At 51.9% G+C, this 14,558-nt stretch overlaps 1 long non-coding RNA gene across 1 annotated transcript; it reads left to right on the top strand.

Moving 5' to 3' along the window:
• Window positions 1-7,899: 7,899 nt before the first annotated feature.
• Window positions 7,900-13,108, top strand: LOC138750113 (uncharacterized). Its single transcript, XR_011349074.1, has 3 exons — window positions 7,900-8,500; window positions 9,381-9,679; window positions 12,190-13,108. It is a non-coding gene; the product is annotated as an uncharacterized lncRNA (long non-coding RNA).
• The last annotated feature ends 1,450 nt before the right edge of the window (window positions 13,109-14,558 follow it).

Here is a 14,558-nt window from a genome sequence, read left to right as displayed (position 1 = left end):
ACATGTCTTTCCCAGCCTCTGATTCCCTGCCTCAGATTCCCCGCCTCTGATTCCCCGCCTCTGATTCCCCGACTCTGATTCCCCGCCTCTGATTCCCCGCCTCTGATTCCCCACCTCTGATTCCCCGACTCTGATTCCCCGACACTGATTCCCTGACTCTGATTCCCCGACTCAGATTCCCTGTTTCAGAGTCTCTGACTCTTTCCCCGCCTCCCTTTCGCCGCCTCTCTTTCCCCACATCTCTTTCCCCGCCTCTGATTCCCCGCCTTGAATTCCCCACATCTGATACTCCGCCTCTCTTTCCCTGCGTCTATTTCCTCGCCTCTTTCCCTGCCTCTCTTTCCCCACATCTCTTTTCCACCCTCTGATTCCCCGCTTCTGATTCCCCGCCTCCGTTTCTCCGACTCTGTTTCCCTGCCTCCGATTCCCTGCTTCAGAGTCCCTGGCTCTTTCCATGCCTCTCTTTCCCCACATTTCTTTTCCCCCTTCTGATTCTCCCCCTTTCAATCTCAGCCTCTGATTTCCCACCTCAGAATCCCCACCTCAAATTCCCCGCCTCTGCTTCCCCGCCTCTGCTTCCCCGCCTCTGCTTCCCCGCCTCTGCTTCCCCGCCTCTGCTTCCCCGCCTCTGATTCCCCGCCTCTGATTCCCCGCCTCTGATTCCCCGCCTCTGATTTCCCGCCTCTGATTCCCCGCCTCAGATTCCCCGCCTCTGATACTATCTCTGATTCCCCGCCTCTGATTCCCCGCCTCTGATTCCCCGCCCCTGATTCCCCGCCTCTCTTTCCCTGCCACTATTTTTGTGCCTCCTTCTCTGCCTCTCTTTTCCCACATGTCTTTCCCAGCCTCTGATTCCCCGCCTCAGATTCCCCGCCTCTGAAACCACGACTCTGATTCCCCGCCTCTGATTCCCCGCCTCTGATTCCCCGACTCTGATTCCCCACCTCTGATTCCCCGACTCTGATTCCCCGACTCTGATTCCCCGACTCCGATTCCCTGCTTCAGAGTCTCTGACTCTTTCCCCGCCTCCCTTTCGCCGCCTCTCTTTTCCCACATCTCTATTCCCCCCTCTGATTCCACGCCTCTGATTCCCCGACTCAGATTCCCCACCTCAGATTCCCTGCCTCAGATTCCCTGCCTCTGAATCCCCACCTCTGATTCCCCGACTCAGATTCCCCCCCTCTGATTCCCTGCCTCTGAATCCCCACCTCTGATTCCCCGCCTCTATTTCCTTGCCTCTTTCCCTGCCTCTCTTTCCCCACATCTCTTTCCCCGCCTTGAATTCCCCACATCTGATACCCCGCCTCTCTTTCCCTGCGTCTATTTCCGCGCCTCTTTCCCTGCCTCTCTTTCCCCACATCTATTTTCCGCCCTCTGATTCCCCGCTTCTGATTCCCCGCCTCCGTTCTCCGACGCTGTTTACCTGCCTCCGATTACCTGCTTCAGAGTCCCTGGCTCCTTCCATGCCTCTCTTTCCCTACATATCTTTTCCCCCTTCTGATTCTCCCCCTTTGAATCTCAGCCTCGGATTCCCCACCTCAGATTCCCTGCCTCAGAATTCCCACCTCAGATTCCCCGCCTCTGATTCCCCGCCTCTGATTCCCCGCCTCTGCTTCCCCGCCTCTGATTCCCCGCCTCTGATTCCCCGCCTCCATTTCTCCCACTCTGATTCCCTTCCTCTGTTTCCCTGCCTCCGATTCCCTGCTTCAGAGTCCCTGGCTCTTTCCCTGGCTCTTTCCCTGCCCTTCTTTCCCCACATCTCTTTACCCCCCTCTGATTCACCCCCTTTTAATTTCAGCCTCTGATTCCCCGCCTGTGGTTCCCCGCCTCTGATTCCCCGCCTCTCTTTCCCTGCCACTATTTTCGTGCCTCTTTCTCTGCCTCTCTTTTCCCACATCTCATTTCCGCCCACTGATTCCCCGCCTCTGATTCCCCACCTCTGATTCTCCGCCTCTGATTCCCCGCCTCTGATTCCCCACCTCTGATTCCCCGACTCTAATTCCCTGACACTGATTCCCCGACTCTGATTCCCCGTTTCTGATTCCCCGCCTCCATTTCTCCGACTCTGATTCCCTTCCTCTGTTTCCCTGCCACCGATTCCCTGCCTCCGATTCCCTGCTTCAGAGTCCCTGGCTCTTTCCCTGGCTCTTTCCCTGCCCTTCTTTCCCCACATCTCTTTTCCCCCCTCTGATTCACCCTCTTTTAATTTCAGCCTCTGATTCCCCGCCTCTGGTTCCCCGCCTGTGATTCCCCGCCTCTGATTCCCCGCCTCTCTTTCCCTGCCACTATTTTCGTGCCTCTTTCTCTGCCTCTCTTTTCCCACATCTCATTTCCGCCCACTGATTCCCCGCCTCTGATTCCCCGCCTCTGATTCCCCGCCTCTGATTCCCCGCCTCTGATTCCCCGCCTCTGATTCCCCGCCTCTGATTCCCCGCCTCTGATTCCCCGCCTCTGATTCCCTGCCTCTCTTTCCCTGCCACTATTTTCGTGCCTCATTCTCTGCCTCTCTTTTCCCACATCTCTTTCCCCGCCTCTGATTCCCCGCCTCAGATTCCCCACCTCAGATAATACGACTCTGATTCCCCGCCTCTCATTTCCCACCTCTCTTTCCGTGCCTCTTTCCCCGCCTCTCTTACCTTGCCTCTTTCCCTGCCTCTCTTTCTCCACATCTCTTTCCCCACCTCTGATTCCCCGCCTCGGATCCCCCACATCTGATACCCCGCCTCTCTTTCCCTGCGTCTATTTACACGCCTCTTTCTCTGCCTCTCTTTCCCCACATCTCTTTTCCCCCCTCTGATTCACCCCCTTTTAATTTCAGCCTCTGATTCCCCGCCTCTGATTCCCCGCCTCTGATTCCCCGCCTCTGATTCCCCGCCTCTGATTCCCCGCCTCTCTTTCCCTGCCACTATTTTCGTGCCTCTTTCTCTGCCTCTCTTTTCCCACATCTCATTTCCGCCCACTGATTCCCCGCCTCTGATACCCCGCCTCTGATTCCCCGCCTCTGATTCCCCGCCTCTGATTCCCCGCCTCTGATTCCCCGCCTCTGATTCCCCGCCTCTGATTCCCCACCTCTGATTCCCCGACTCCGATTCCCTGCTTCAGAGTCTCTGACTCTTTCCCCGCCTCCCTTTCGCCGCCTCTCTTTTCCCACATCTCTATTCCCCCCTCTGATTCCACGCCTCTGATTCCCCGACTCAGATTCCCCACCTCAGATTCCCTGCCTCAGATTCCCTGCCTCTGATTCCCCCCCTCTGATTCCCTGCCTCTGAATCCCCACCTCTGATTCCCCGCCTCTATTTCCTTGCCTCTTTCCCTGCCTCTCTTTCCCCACATCTCTTTCCCCGCCTTGAATTCCCCACATCTGATACCCCGCCTCTCTTTCCCTGCGTCTATTTCCGCGCCTCTTTCCCTGCCTCTCTTTCCCCACATCTATTTTCCGCCCTCTGATTCCCCGCTTCTGATTCCCCGCCTCCGTTCTCCGACGCTGTTTACCTGCCTCCGATTACCTGCTTCAGAGTCCCTGGCTCCTTCCATGCCTCTCTTTCCCTACATATCTTTTCCCCCTTCTGATTCTCCCCCTTTGAATCTCAGCCTCGGATTCCCCACCTCAGATTCCCTGCCTCAGAATCCCCACCTCAGATTCCCCGCCTCTGATTCCCCGCCTCTGATTCCCCGCCTATATTTCTCCGACTCTGATTCCCTTCCTCTGTTTCCCTGCCTCCGATTCCCTGCTTCAGAGTCCCTGGCTCTTTCCCTGGCTCTTTCCCTGCCCTTGTTTCCCCACATCTCTTTTCCCCCCTCTGATTCACCCCCTTTTAATTTCAGCCTCTGATTCCCCGCCTGTGGTTCCCCGCCTCTGATTCCCCGCCTCTGATTCCCCGCCTCCATTTCTCCCACTCTGATTCCCTTCCTCTGTTTCCCTGCCTCCGATTCCCTGCTTCAGAGTCCCTGGCTCTTTCCCTGGCTCTTTCCCTGCCCTTCTTTCCCCACATCTCTTTACCCCCCTCTGATTCACCCCCTTTTAATTTCAGCCTCTGATTCCCCGCCTGTGGTTCCCCGCCTCTGATTCCCCGCCTCTCTTTCCCTGCCACTATTTTCGTGCCTCTTTCGCCGCCTCTCTTTTCCCACATCTCTATTCCCCCCTCTGATTCCACGCCTCTGATTCCCCGCCTCAGATTCCCCACCTCTATTTCCTTGCCTCTTTCCCTGCCTCTCTTTCCCCACATCTCTTTCCCCGCCTCTGATTCCCCGCCTTGAATTCCCCACATCTGATACTCCGCCTCTCTTTCCCTGCGTCTATTTCCGCGCCTCTTTCCCTGCCTCTCTTTCCCCACATCTCTTTTCCACCCTCTGATTCCCCGCTTCTGATTCCCCGCCTCCGTTTCTCCGACTCTGTTTCCCTGCCTCCGATTCCCTGCTTCAGAGTCCCTGGCTCTTTCCATGCCTCTCTTTCCCCACATTTCTTTTCCCCCTTCTGATTCTCCCCCTTTCAATCTCAGCCTCTGATTTCCCACCTCAGAATCCCCACCTCAAATTCCCCGCCTCTGATTCCCTGCCTCTGATTCCCCGCCTCTGCTTCCCCGCCTCTGCTTCCCCGCCTCTGCTTCCCCGCCTCTGCTTCCCCGCCTCTGCTTCCCCGCCTCTGATTCCCCGCCTCTGATTCCCCGCCTCTGATTCCCCGCCTCTGATTCCCCGCCTCTGATTCCCCGCCTCTGATTCCCCGCCTCTGATTCCCCGCCTCTGCTTCCCCGCCTGTGATTCCCCGCCTCTGATTCCCCGCCTCTGATTCTCCTCCTCTGATTCTCATCCTCTGATTCCCCGCCTCTGATTCCATGACTCTGATTCCCCGCTTCTGATTCCTCGCTTCTGATTCCCCGCCTCCATTTCTCCGACTCTGATTCCCTTCCTCTGTTTTCCTGCCTCCGATTCCCTGCCTCCGATTCCCTGCTTCAGAGTCTCTGACTCTTTCCCCGCCTCCCTTTCGCCGCCTCTCTTTTCCCACATCTCTATTCCCCCCTCTGATTCCACGCCTCTGATTCCCCACCTCTGATTCCCTGCCTCTGAATCCCCACCTCTGATTCCCCGCCTCTATTTCCTTGCCTCTTTCCCTGCCTCTCTTTCCCCACATCTCTTTCCCCGCCTTGAATTCCCCACATCTGATACCCCGCCTCTCTTTCCCTGCGTCTATTTCCGCGCCTCTTTCCCTGCCTCTCTTTCCCCACATCTCTTTTCCGCCCTCTGATTCCCCGCTTCTGATTCCCCGCCTCCGTTCTCCGACTCTGTTTCCCTGCCTCCGATTCCCTGCTTCAGAGTCCCTGGCTCTTTCCATGCCTCTCTTTCCCTACATATCTTTTCCCCCTTCTGATTCTCTCCCTTTGAATCTCATCCTCGGATTCCCCACCTCAGATTCTCCACCTCAGATTCCCTGCCTCAGAATCCCCACCTCAGATTCCCCGCCTCTGATTCCCCGCCTCTGATTCCCCGCCTCTGCTTCCCCGCCTCTGATTCCCCGCCTCTGATTCCCCGCCTCCATTTCTCCCACTCTGATTCCCTTCCTCTGTTTCCCTGCCTCCGATTCCCTGCTTCAGAGTCCCTGGCTCTTTCCATGCCTCTCTTTCCCTACATATCTTTTCCCCCTTCTGATTCTCTCCCTTTGAATCTCATCCTCGGATTCCCCACCTCAGAATCCCCACCTCTGATTCCCCGACTCTGATTCCCTGCCTCTGATTCCCCACCTCTATTTCCTTGCCTCTTTCCCTGCCTCTCTTTCCCCACATCTCTTTCCCCGCCTCTGATTCCCCGCCTTGAATTCCCCACATCTGATACTCCGCCTCTCTTTCCCTGCGTCTATTTCCGCGCCTCTTTCCCTGCCTCTCTTTCCCCACATCTCTTTTCCACCCTCTGATTCCCCGCTTCTGATTCCCCGCCTCCGTTTCTCCGACTCTGTTTCCCTGCCTCCGATTCCCTGCTTCAGAGTCCCTGGCTCTTTCCATGCCTCTCTTTCCCCACATTTCTTTTCCCCCTTCTGATTCTCCCCCTTTCAATCTCAGCCTCTGATTTCCCACCTCAGAATCCCTGCCTCAAATTCCCTGCCTCTGATTCCACGCCTCTGAATCCCCGCCTCTGAATCCCCGCCTATGATTCCCCCCCTCTGAATCCCCGCCTCTGAATCCCCGCCTCTGATTCCCCGCCTCTGATTCCCCGCCTCTGATTCCCCTCCTCTGATTCCCCACCTCTGATTCCCCGCCTCTGATTTGCCACCTCTCATTTCCCGCCTCTCTTTCCTGGCCTCTTTCCCCGCCTCTCTTTCCGTGCCTCTTTCCTGGCCTCTCTTTCCCCACATCTCTTTTCCCCCCTCTGATTCCCCACCTCTGATTCCACGCCTCCGTTCCTCTGCCTCTGATACCCCGTCTCTGATACCCTGCCTCTGATACCACGACTCTGATTCCCATCCTCTGATTCCCCACCTCTGATACCCCGCCTCTCTTTCCCTGCCACTATTTTCGTGCCTCTTTCCCTGCCTCTCTTTCCCCACATCTCTTTTCCGCCCTCTGATTCTCCACCTCCGTTTCTCCGCCTCTGATTCCCCGCCTCTGATTCCCCGCCTCTGTGTCCCCGCCTCTGATTCCCCACCCCTGATTCACCGCCTCTCTTTCCCTGCCACTATTTTTGTGCCTCCTTCTCTGCCTCTCTTTTCCCACATCTCTTTTCCCGCCTCTGATTCCCCGCCTCAGATTCCCCGCCTCTGATACCATGACTCTGATTCCCCGCCTCTGATTCCCCGCCTCTGATTTCCCGCCTATGTTTTCCCGTGTCTGATTCCCCACCTCTGATTAACCACCTCTCTTTCCCTCCATCTATTTCCGTGCCTCTTTCTCTGCCTCTCTTTCCCCACATCTCTGTTCCCCCCTCTGATTCCCCGCCTCTAATTTCCTGCCTCTGATTCCCCACGTCTGATACCCTGCCTCTATTTCCCTGCGTTTTTTCCGCACCTCCTTCTCTGCCTCTCATTCCCCACATCTCTTTTCCGTCCTCTGATTCCCCACCTCTGATTCCCCGAATCTGATTCCCCGTCTTTGATTCCCTGCTTCAGAGTCCCTGGCTCTTTCCCCGCCTCTCTTTCCCCGCCTCTCTTTTCCCCCCTCTGAATCCCCGCCTCTGATTCCCCGTCTCTCATTCCCCGTCTCTCTTTCCCTACCTTGATTTCTCCACCACTCTTTCCTCTATTCTTATTCCAACCATCTGTTCCAACGCCTCTGTTTCCCTTCCTGTTTTGCCGCCTCCGTTTCCCCGCCTCTGTTTGTCTCCCTCCGTTTCACCCCCTCCGTTTCCACTTCGATATTTCCATCCCTCTGTTTCCCTACTTTGCTTTCTCCTCCTCTGTTTCCCCACCTGCTGTGGCAGATCTGCATCTGGACGCCTGGAGTGAATGGTGTATGCCTGGCTGTCTGATCTGCAGAGGAGATGTCCCGGTGACTGGAGTGAACCTGGCCTGGAGGTTCCCGAGTCTGTGCCATTGTTGGGACTTTTTTCTTCTCGTTATATAGGTGCATTTTAGTCTTGTGTAGTTTTGATCTTTTATCTGGAGTTGAAATGGCATCTTGTGTTGCCTGATGTGGAATCACAGTTTGCTGGTTAGCATTGTAGTTTCTGGAGGCTGTCATTTCATTTTTAAACTGTGTCCTGGTTTTAAATGACAATACAGGCTACTACTCTTCTTCTATCCATATCTTTTAAATATCCTCACTGTCTCAGTGGACACCCCCTCTGCAATTTCCTCCCTTTCTATAGCTGGGATACTATCCCTGACCAGTAACATTATTCGCCCCCCACCCCACTACCCCTCATTCTATTCCTTTTAAACCCAAACCCTAGGACCTGCATCAGCAAATCCTGCCCTTCCTCCAACCAAGACTCTGTAACAGTCACAACATCATAGTTGTACATACTGATCCATGCTCAAAGTTCATCCCCTTTATTCCTTGCATTGAAATAGACATTTCAAACCCTCTGACTGACTCCATCTGTTTTTTTCCTCTGCCTGTCTTTTTTTTTGACAAACTCAGAACATGTCCCCTCATGCTTTTGAACTTCTGCTCTCATATTGTGGTTCCCGTCCCCCTGCCAAACTGCCATCTGGTATCCAAGGAAAGCATCCTGACTGGTCCCCATCTGTTTCCAACAGGTGTCAATCACACCGGAGCCCAAGAAGAGTGTAATCACCTGCCTGAATGACTATCGACCAGTTGCACTTGCATTAACAGTGAAGAAGTGTTTGGAAAGGCTCCTGTCTGAGTGGTGATGTGGATCCATTCCAGTTCGCCTCTCATAATAACAGCAGATGTTGTCTTACTGGCCCTACACCAATCCCTGGAGCACCTGAACAGTAAAGATGCTCTTTATCAACTACAGCTCGGCATTTAACACCATCATCCCCTCCAAACTGACCAGCAAACTCCAAGACCTGGGAGTTAACACCTCCAGACCACAATCAGTGAAGGTTGGTAAGAATATCCCCTCCACGATCTCCATCAGTACCAGAGCACCACAGGGCTGTGTTCTTAGCCCCCACTCTACTCACTTTACACCCACGACTGTGTGGCTCGGTACATCAACAATATCCCCTCCAAATTTGCTGACGATACCACGGACGTGGGTTGTATAAAGGAAGGGGATGAGTCCACATGCAGGAGGGAGTTTGAAAACCGAGCTGAATGGTGCATCAACAACAACCTCGCACTCAATGTCACCAAAACCAAGGAGTTGATTGTTGAGTTCAGGAATGGAAAGCCAGAGGTTTAAAATCCAGTGATGATTGGGGGATCAGGGGTGGAGAGGGTGAGCGAATTTAGGTTCTTGGGAGTCACCATCTCAAAAATTCTTCCTGGACCCAACACCAATGTCCTCGTGAAGAAAGCATGTCAGCGCCTCTAATTCCTCAGGGGTTTGTGGAGGTTTGGGATGACAACAGAAACCCTGGCAAATTTTGACAGAGATGTGGTGGAAAGTGTGCTGACTGGCTGCATCATGGTCTGGTATGGGGACACCAATACCCCTGAGAATAAAGCCCTCCAAAAGGTCGTGGACACAGCCCAGGACATCACAGACAAAACTCTCCCCACTATTGAGTTTATCGACAGGGAATGGTGCTGTCAGAAAACATCAGCAATCACCAAAGATCCACACTCTCTCTTTCTCTTCTCACTGCTGCCATCAGGAAAGAATTCTCGGTGCCTCAAGACTCAGACCCCCAGGTTCAGGAACAGCTGCTCTCCCTCCACCTTCAGACTCCTCAACAACAAACTCAATCAGGAACTCATTTCAGGACTCTTGCAGCACTTTATTGATTTTCTTTGTTTTCAATTCTTTTATCTTTCCAGGTTTCCACTGAACCGTTTATTTTTGCACGACCCATTCGTGGTAATTCGGCCGTGTCCACAGAAAAAAGGGAATCTCAGGGTTGGATGTGATGTCGAGTATGTTCTCTGCCAATCAATGGGAAATCTCCAAATCTTCAATCTTGGTGCAAACCAACCATTACTGTCCAAGCTGCAGATTGCAAGGGCTGTAAAGTGCTGCCACCGCCTGTTCACACTGAGTACTGCATGCATGAAGCAAGGGAGAGAGAGAGATCTAGGTATAATACCACCACCTGGTGTCCGGACTCGCGAACTACAGGGTACATGATTTTTATTTTTCATGGGAGTGTTGGAGAATGAGAGGAGACTTGATTAAGGTTAACAAAATAGAGCAAGATGGATAATATGGAGCTCCAATGCACAGGGAGGTCTCACCTGTGAAGGAGCAAGTGTGAGATCTCCCAGTTCATTCTTGCTCGGGCAGTGGTGGCCAATTGCAAGACAGCTCCAATTAGGGGAAGAGAATATGCTGTTTCAGGTCATGGGTTTGAAACGGTTTCCCCAGTTGTGCCATTCAGACTCAAGAGAGCAGATACTTGCAGACAGGTAGGAAACCTAGTTTTATTGTGGAGAATTGCTTGTTTTTTGGGGTGAAGGTTGTTTGTGGTCTGAGATTCTTAAATACTTTACAATGGAAGCAGCAATTTTCCTTGTGCCTGATTGCTACATAGCAGTTAAAATGTCTCAAATCTATCCCTCAGCCAGTACTTTTGGTCATTGATTTGGAGTGATGGCTTGGCAATATTTATAGCATGGTGAGTCCAAAGCTCTCAAAGTGACAATGTGGAAGGAGTTTGTCTGTTCTTTGTGTTTTCTGCCACCCTTGAGAACTTAAAAAGTGCCGTGAATTGTGGTATTGGTGAGACACAAGCTTGTTTTGCCCTCTTTTTGTTCTGTATGTCTATAAAGTTTCAGTTTAGGGATAAAATGTCCAGATACTGTTCTGTTCAAAAGTCTAGTAACCAAATCTGATTCTCCCGAGTTCTTGTCATGGATATGTATCATGAAGCCTGTTTTGCAGCAGTCGTGTTGCATTAGAGGTGCACATACAATTTTCAAAAATAATGAGTTTGAAACCAGAAAAAGATCAGGTCGTGCCCAAAGGTTCATCTGTGCTGTTGAATTGAATTGATGGCCCCAGGACCAGAATGTGCACTTCCACCCCATGGCCTTGAGCTTCCCAAATCGCCAATGAACTTACGGCCCCCTTGAGCTGTGGAGTGTGGGAGGAAATCCACACAGACACCGAGAGGATGTAGAAACTTCTTGCAGTCAGTGCTGATTTGATCCTGGGGTGACTCGTGCTGGAGAGGTGGGACTACTGTCCTGCCTTCACCTTGTGATGGCTGATTTTTGTCTGTTGGTGGATGGAGGTCTGACATGATATTCCCTTGGCCTTGAGGGAAAGAAGAGTAGAAATTGCAAGGGCTCTGACAGAAATATTTAAAACCTGTTTATCCACGGGTGAGGTGCCAGAGGAATGGATGTAATCTAATGTTCCTTTGTTTAAAAACGGCTTCAAAAGCCAACCAGGTGAGCCTGACAGTGATAGGTTAATTATTGGAGGGTAATCAGAGAGTACCTCGAAAAGTATCTGTTCAAATAGCAGGCCTTAATCAACCATAGCATAGAATACTGGAGTCGGGCAGTGAGGTTGAGACTAGACAAGGTATTGGTGAGGCCCTGTTGAGAGTACTGTGTGCAGTTCTGGTCACCAGATGAGAGGAAAGCTATCAACAAAGTCGAGAGGGTGCAGAGAAGATTTACGTCAATGTTACCTGGATATCAGCAACTAGATTACAAAGAAAGATTGAGCAAATGATGTCTTTATTCTTTGGATTGTAGATGGTTGAGAGGGGATTTGATTGAGGTCTTTAAAATTACTAGGAGGATAGAACGAATTGATGTGGAGAGACTTTTTTCATTGCGGGGAGCAGAGATTGAAACAGGAGGTATTGAGTTAAGAGGCAAAAGTTTGGAAGTAACATGAGGGGGATCTTCTTGACTCAGAGTGGTGGTTCAGTGGAGTGAGCTTCCGGGAGAAATAGTGGCGGCTGGGTCCATTTTGTCATTTCAGGGAAAATTGGAGGGGAGGGGAATGCAGAGAGGTGGTACGAGAGGAGAGTATTTAGTTCAGTGCAGACAAGAAGGGCCAAATGACCTGTTTCTGTGCTGTAATTGTTATAGGGGTAAAATGTGTGGCAGTAACTTGGAAGTCCGATGCGTATTTGGGAATGGGTCGATGGCCACACTGAAATAGCCCGTTGTATCCCACTTGAAATAATTACATCGAATTCACGGAACAAATTTGAATTTCTCTTTTGAAGATTTGGGATGTGTATTTACTAATTGTAGGAATTAAGTTTTAATCACCCAACACGAACTTTCTGACTCCTATTAACCAAGAAAACCAAGATTTTATTTGAGAGTTTTGCTCAATTTTTATAAATACTATCTAGATGTTTTCTCTCTTTATTGTTTTCTATTGGGCAGCTGTGGGAGGGGTTACTTTTTAAATCACTATGCATTAATTTTATCTTATTTTCAAAGAAGAAATTTAAGTTTTTTAATGCATATGTTAAATTAAATGTAAAAATGTTACAAATAAGATAAATGAAGAATTGTTTCAGGAACTGGCAATCTTCCACGAGTGCCATTAACTCCAGGCAGCAGGAATATGTGAACGAAACACAAAACTGGCCAGAACAACTGAGGAAACACGGCTAAAAGTGCCCAAAAAGGTGCTGATGCCATCTTGATTTTAACGTAGGTGACACCGAGGAATGCGTTGGGGCAGAGATGGTCTATGGACAGCCAATACGGACGCCTTGGGGAACAAAGCCTGCACCATCAGTAGGGATGGACAATGGTGGGTAATGAATAAGCACATATTAGAGACACTGAGAGAGAGACACACACATACCCAGACAGACACACACACACAGACACAGAGAGACAGATACACACACACACGGACACACATGCACACAGAGAGACACACACAGAAACACACACAGACAGAGAGAGAGACACTGACAGCGAGACAGAGAGACAGACAGACACACACAGACAGAGACACACACAGACAGATAGACACACACAGACGGAGAGAGACACACACAGACGGAGAGAGAGACACTGACAGAGAGACAGACAGACACACACAGACAGAGACACAGACAGACAGATAGACACACATAGACGGAGAGAGACACACACAGACGGAGAGAGAGAGACACACACACAGAGACAGAGAGACACACATAGAGACAGAGAGAGATACACACACGACAGAGAGACAGACACACACACAGACAGAGACAGACACACAGAGAGACACACAGAGAGACAGAGACACACACAGACACAGAGACACGCAGATACAGAGACACACACAGATACACAGACAGAGAGAGAGACACACACACATACAGACACAGAGACACTCATTTAGACAGAGGGAGAGAGACACACAGACAGTGACACACACAGAGACACAGAGAGAGACACACACACAAACAGACAGAGAGACACCGAGAGAGACACACACATACCCAGACAGACAGACACACACACAGACACAGAGAGACAGATACACAGACACACACACACAGAAACACACACAGACAGAGACAGAGAGAGAGACACTGACAGCGAGAGAGACAGAGAGACACACACAGACAGACACACACAGACAGACACACACAGACAGAGAGACACAGACAGAGAGAGACACAGAAAGAGAGAGAGACACAGACAGAGAGAGAGACACAGACAGAGAGAGACACACAGACAGAGAGACACACAGACAGAGAGACACACAGACAGAGAGACACACAGACAGAGAGAGTCACACACAGTCGTAGTGACACACACACACACACAGACAGAGAGAGAGAGACCCCTTGGTTGTGCCCTTCACCTTCGCACTTAACTCCCTCGTCTCTCCTGGCAGGATCTCATCACCTTTCCTACCCTTGGACCATGACATCTGTCTGCTCATCCTCCTTCCTGAGAATGGTGTGAACTCTACCTAGAAACACCACAGCAAAGAAAAGAGACCCTTCAGCCCTTCTCGTCCATGGTGAAATATCATTCTGCCAGTCTCGTCGACCTGCACCCAGTCCCTAACCCTCCTGACTCCCCACATCCATGGATCTCTGCAATTGATTCTTAAAACGTAAGAGTTTGAATGTTAAATGGTACACCATTGAGGAGTGTTGTCAAACAAAGGGATTGAGGAACTGTGGTACAGAACTGCCCGAAAGTGGAGTCCCATGTGGAGATGGGGGGGGGGGTGGTGGGGGGAGTGAAGAAAGCTTCTGGTATTTTGGCCTTCAGAAATGAGAGGATTGAGTGCAGGAGGTGGGAGGCCACGAGGAAGTTGGACGAGGCATGGGTGAGGCCAACTTGGGAACATTGTGTGCCGTTTGGGTGGCTGGAGGAGAGGAAGGATAGGAATGAGACAGCGCGTCGTGGAGAGGGACAAGAAGGTGTTCTGGCTTTCGGGGTTTGAGTTCCAGGGGAAGGTTGGACAGGCTGGGACTTTATTCCCTGGAGCGTAGAAGATTGAGGAAGATTTGAAAATTGTGAGGGGGGACGGATCGTGTCCATGGGGACAGGCTGTTTCCAAGGAGAGTGAGAGAGATTCAAAGAGGAGGACATGGATTGAGATTGAAGGGGGATTTTCTTCCCTCAGAGGGGGGTGGGAGCGTGGAATGAGTTTTGGGCCAAGGTGGTGGAGGTGGGATGGACTGGAATCTTGGGGGGGAATGTGGGGCAGGTCCTGGTGTGGAAATGTGCAGCCTGAAGGGGAGATGGACTGGAGGCCCGAGGCAGCTCTCGGCCCCTTCCCCAGTGGGACTGGGCTGGCAAGAGATCCCGTGGAGGGGTGGCTCAAGCTCTCGCGAGAGCGACCCCTGGGGGCCGCCATGTTGTTGATCTTTCCCGCCTTTGGAGCAGTTGGTCTCGAGCGGGAGAGGTTCGTGTCGGTGCTTCACGGGCGGGAATCGGGGCATTTTGGGAGCGAGACCAGGGAGGAGGGAGTTTCCACGGGTCGCCCTTTGGGTCCGGGGCGGCCGGAGCTCGGAGGGGAACTGGCGGGGAGATGGTTGTGAGGTGGGGCCGGGGAACCGTGAG

The sequence above is a fragment of the Narcine bancroftii genome, assembly GCF_036971445.1.
Source record: "Narcine bancroftii isolate sNarBan1 chromosome 8 unlocalized genomic scaffold, sNarBan1.hap1 SUPER_8_unloc_1, whole genome shotgun sequence".
Lineage (NCBI taxonomy): Eukaryota > Metazoa > Chordata > Chondrichthyes > Torpediniformes > Narcinidae > Narcine > Narcine bancroftii.
This window is presented reverse-complemented; position numbering and strand designations above follow the sequence as displayed.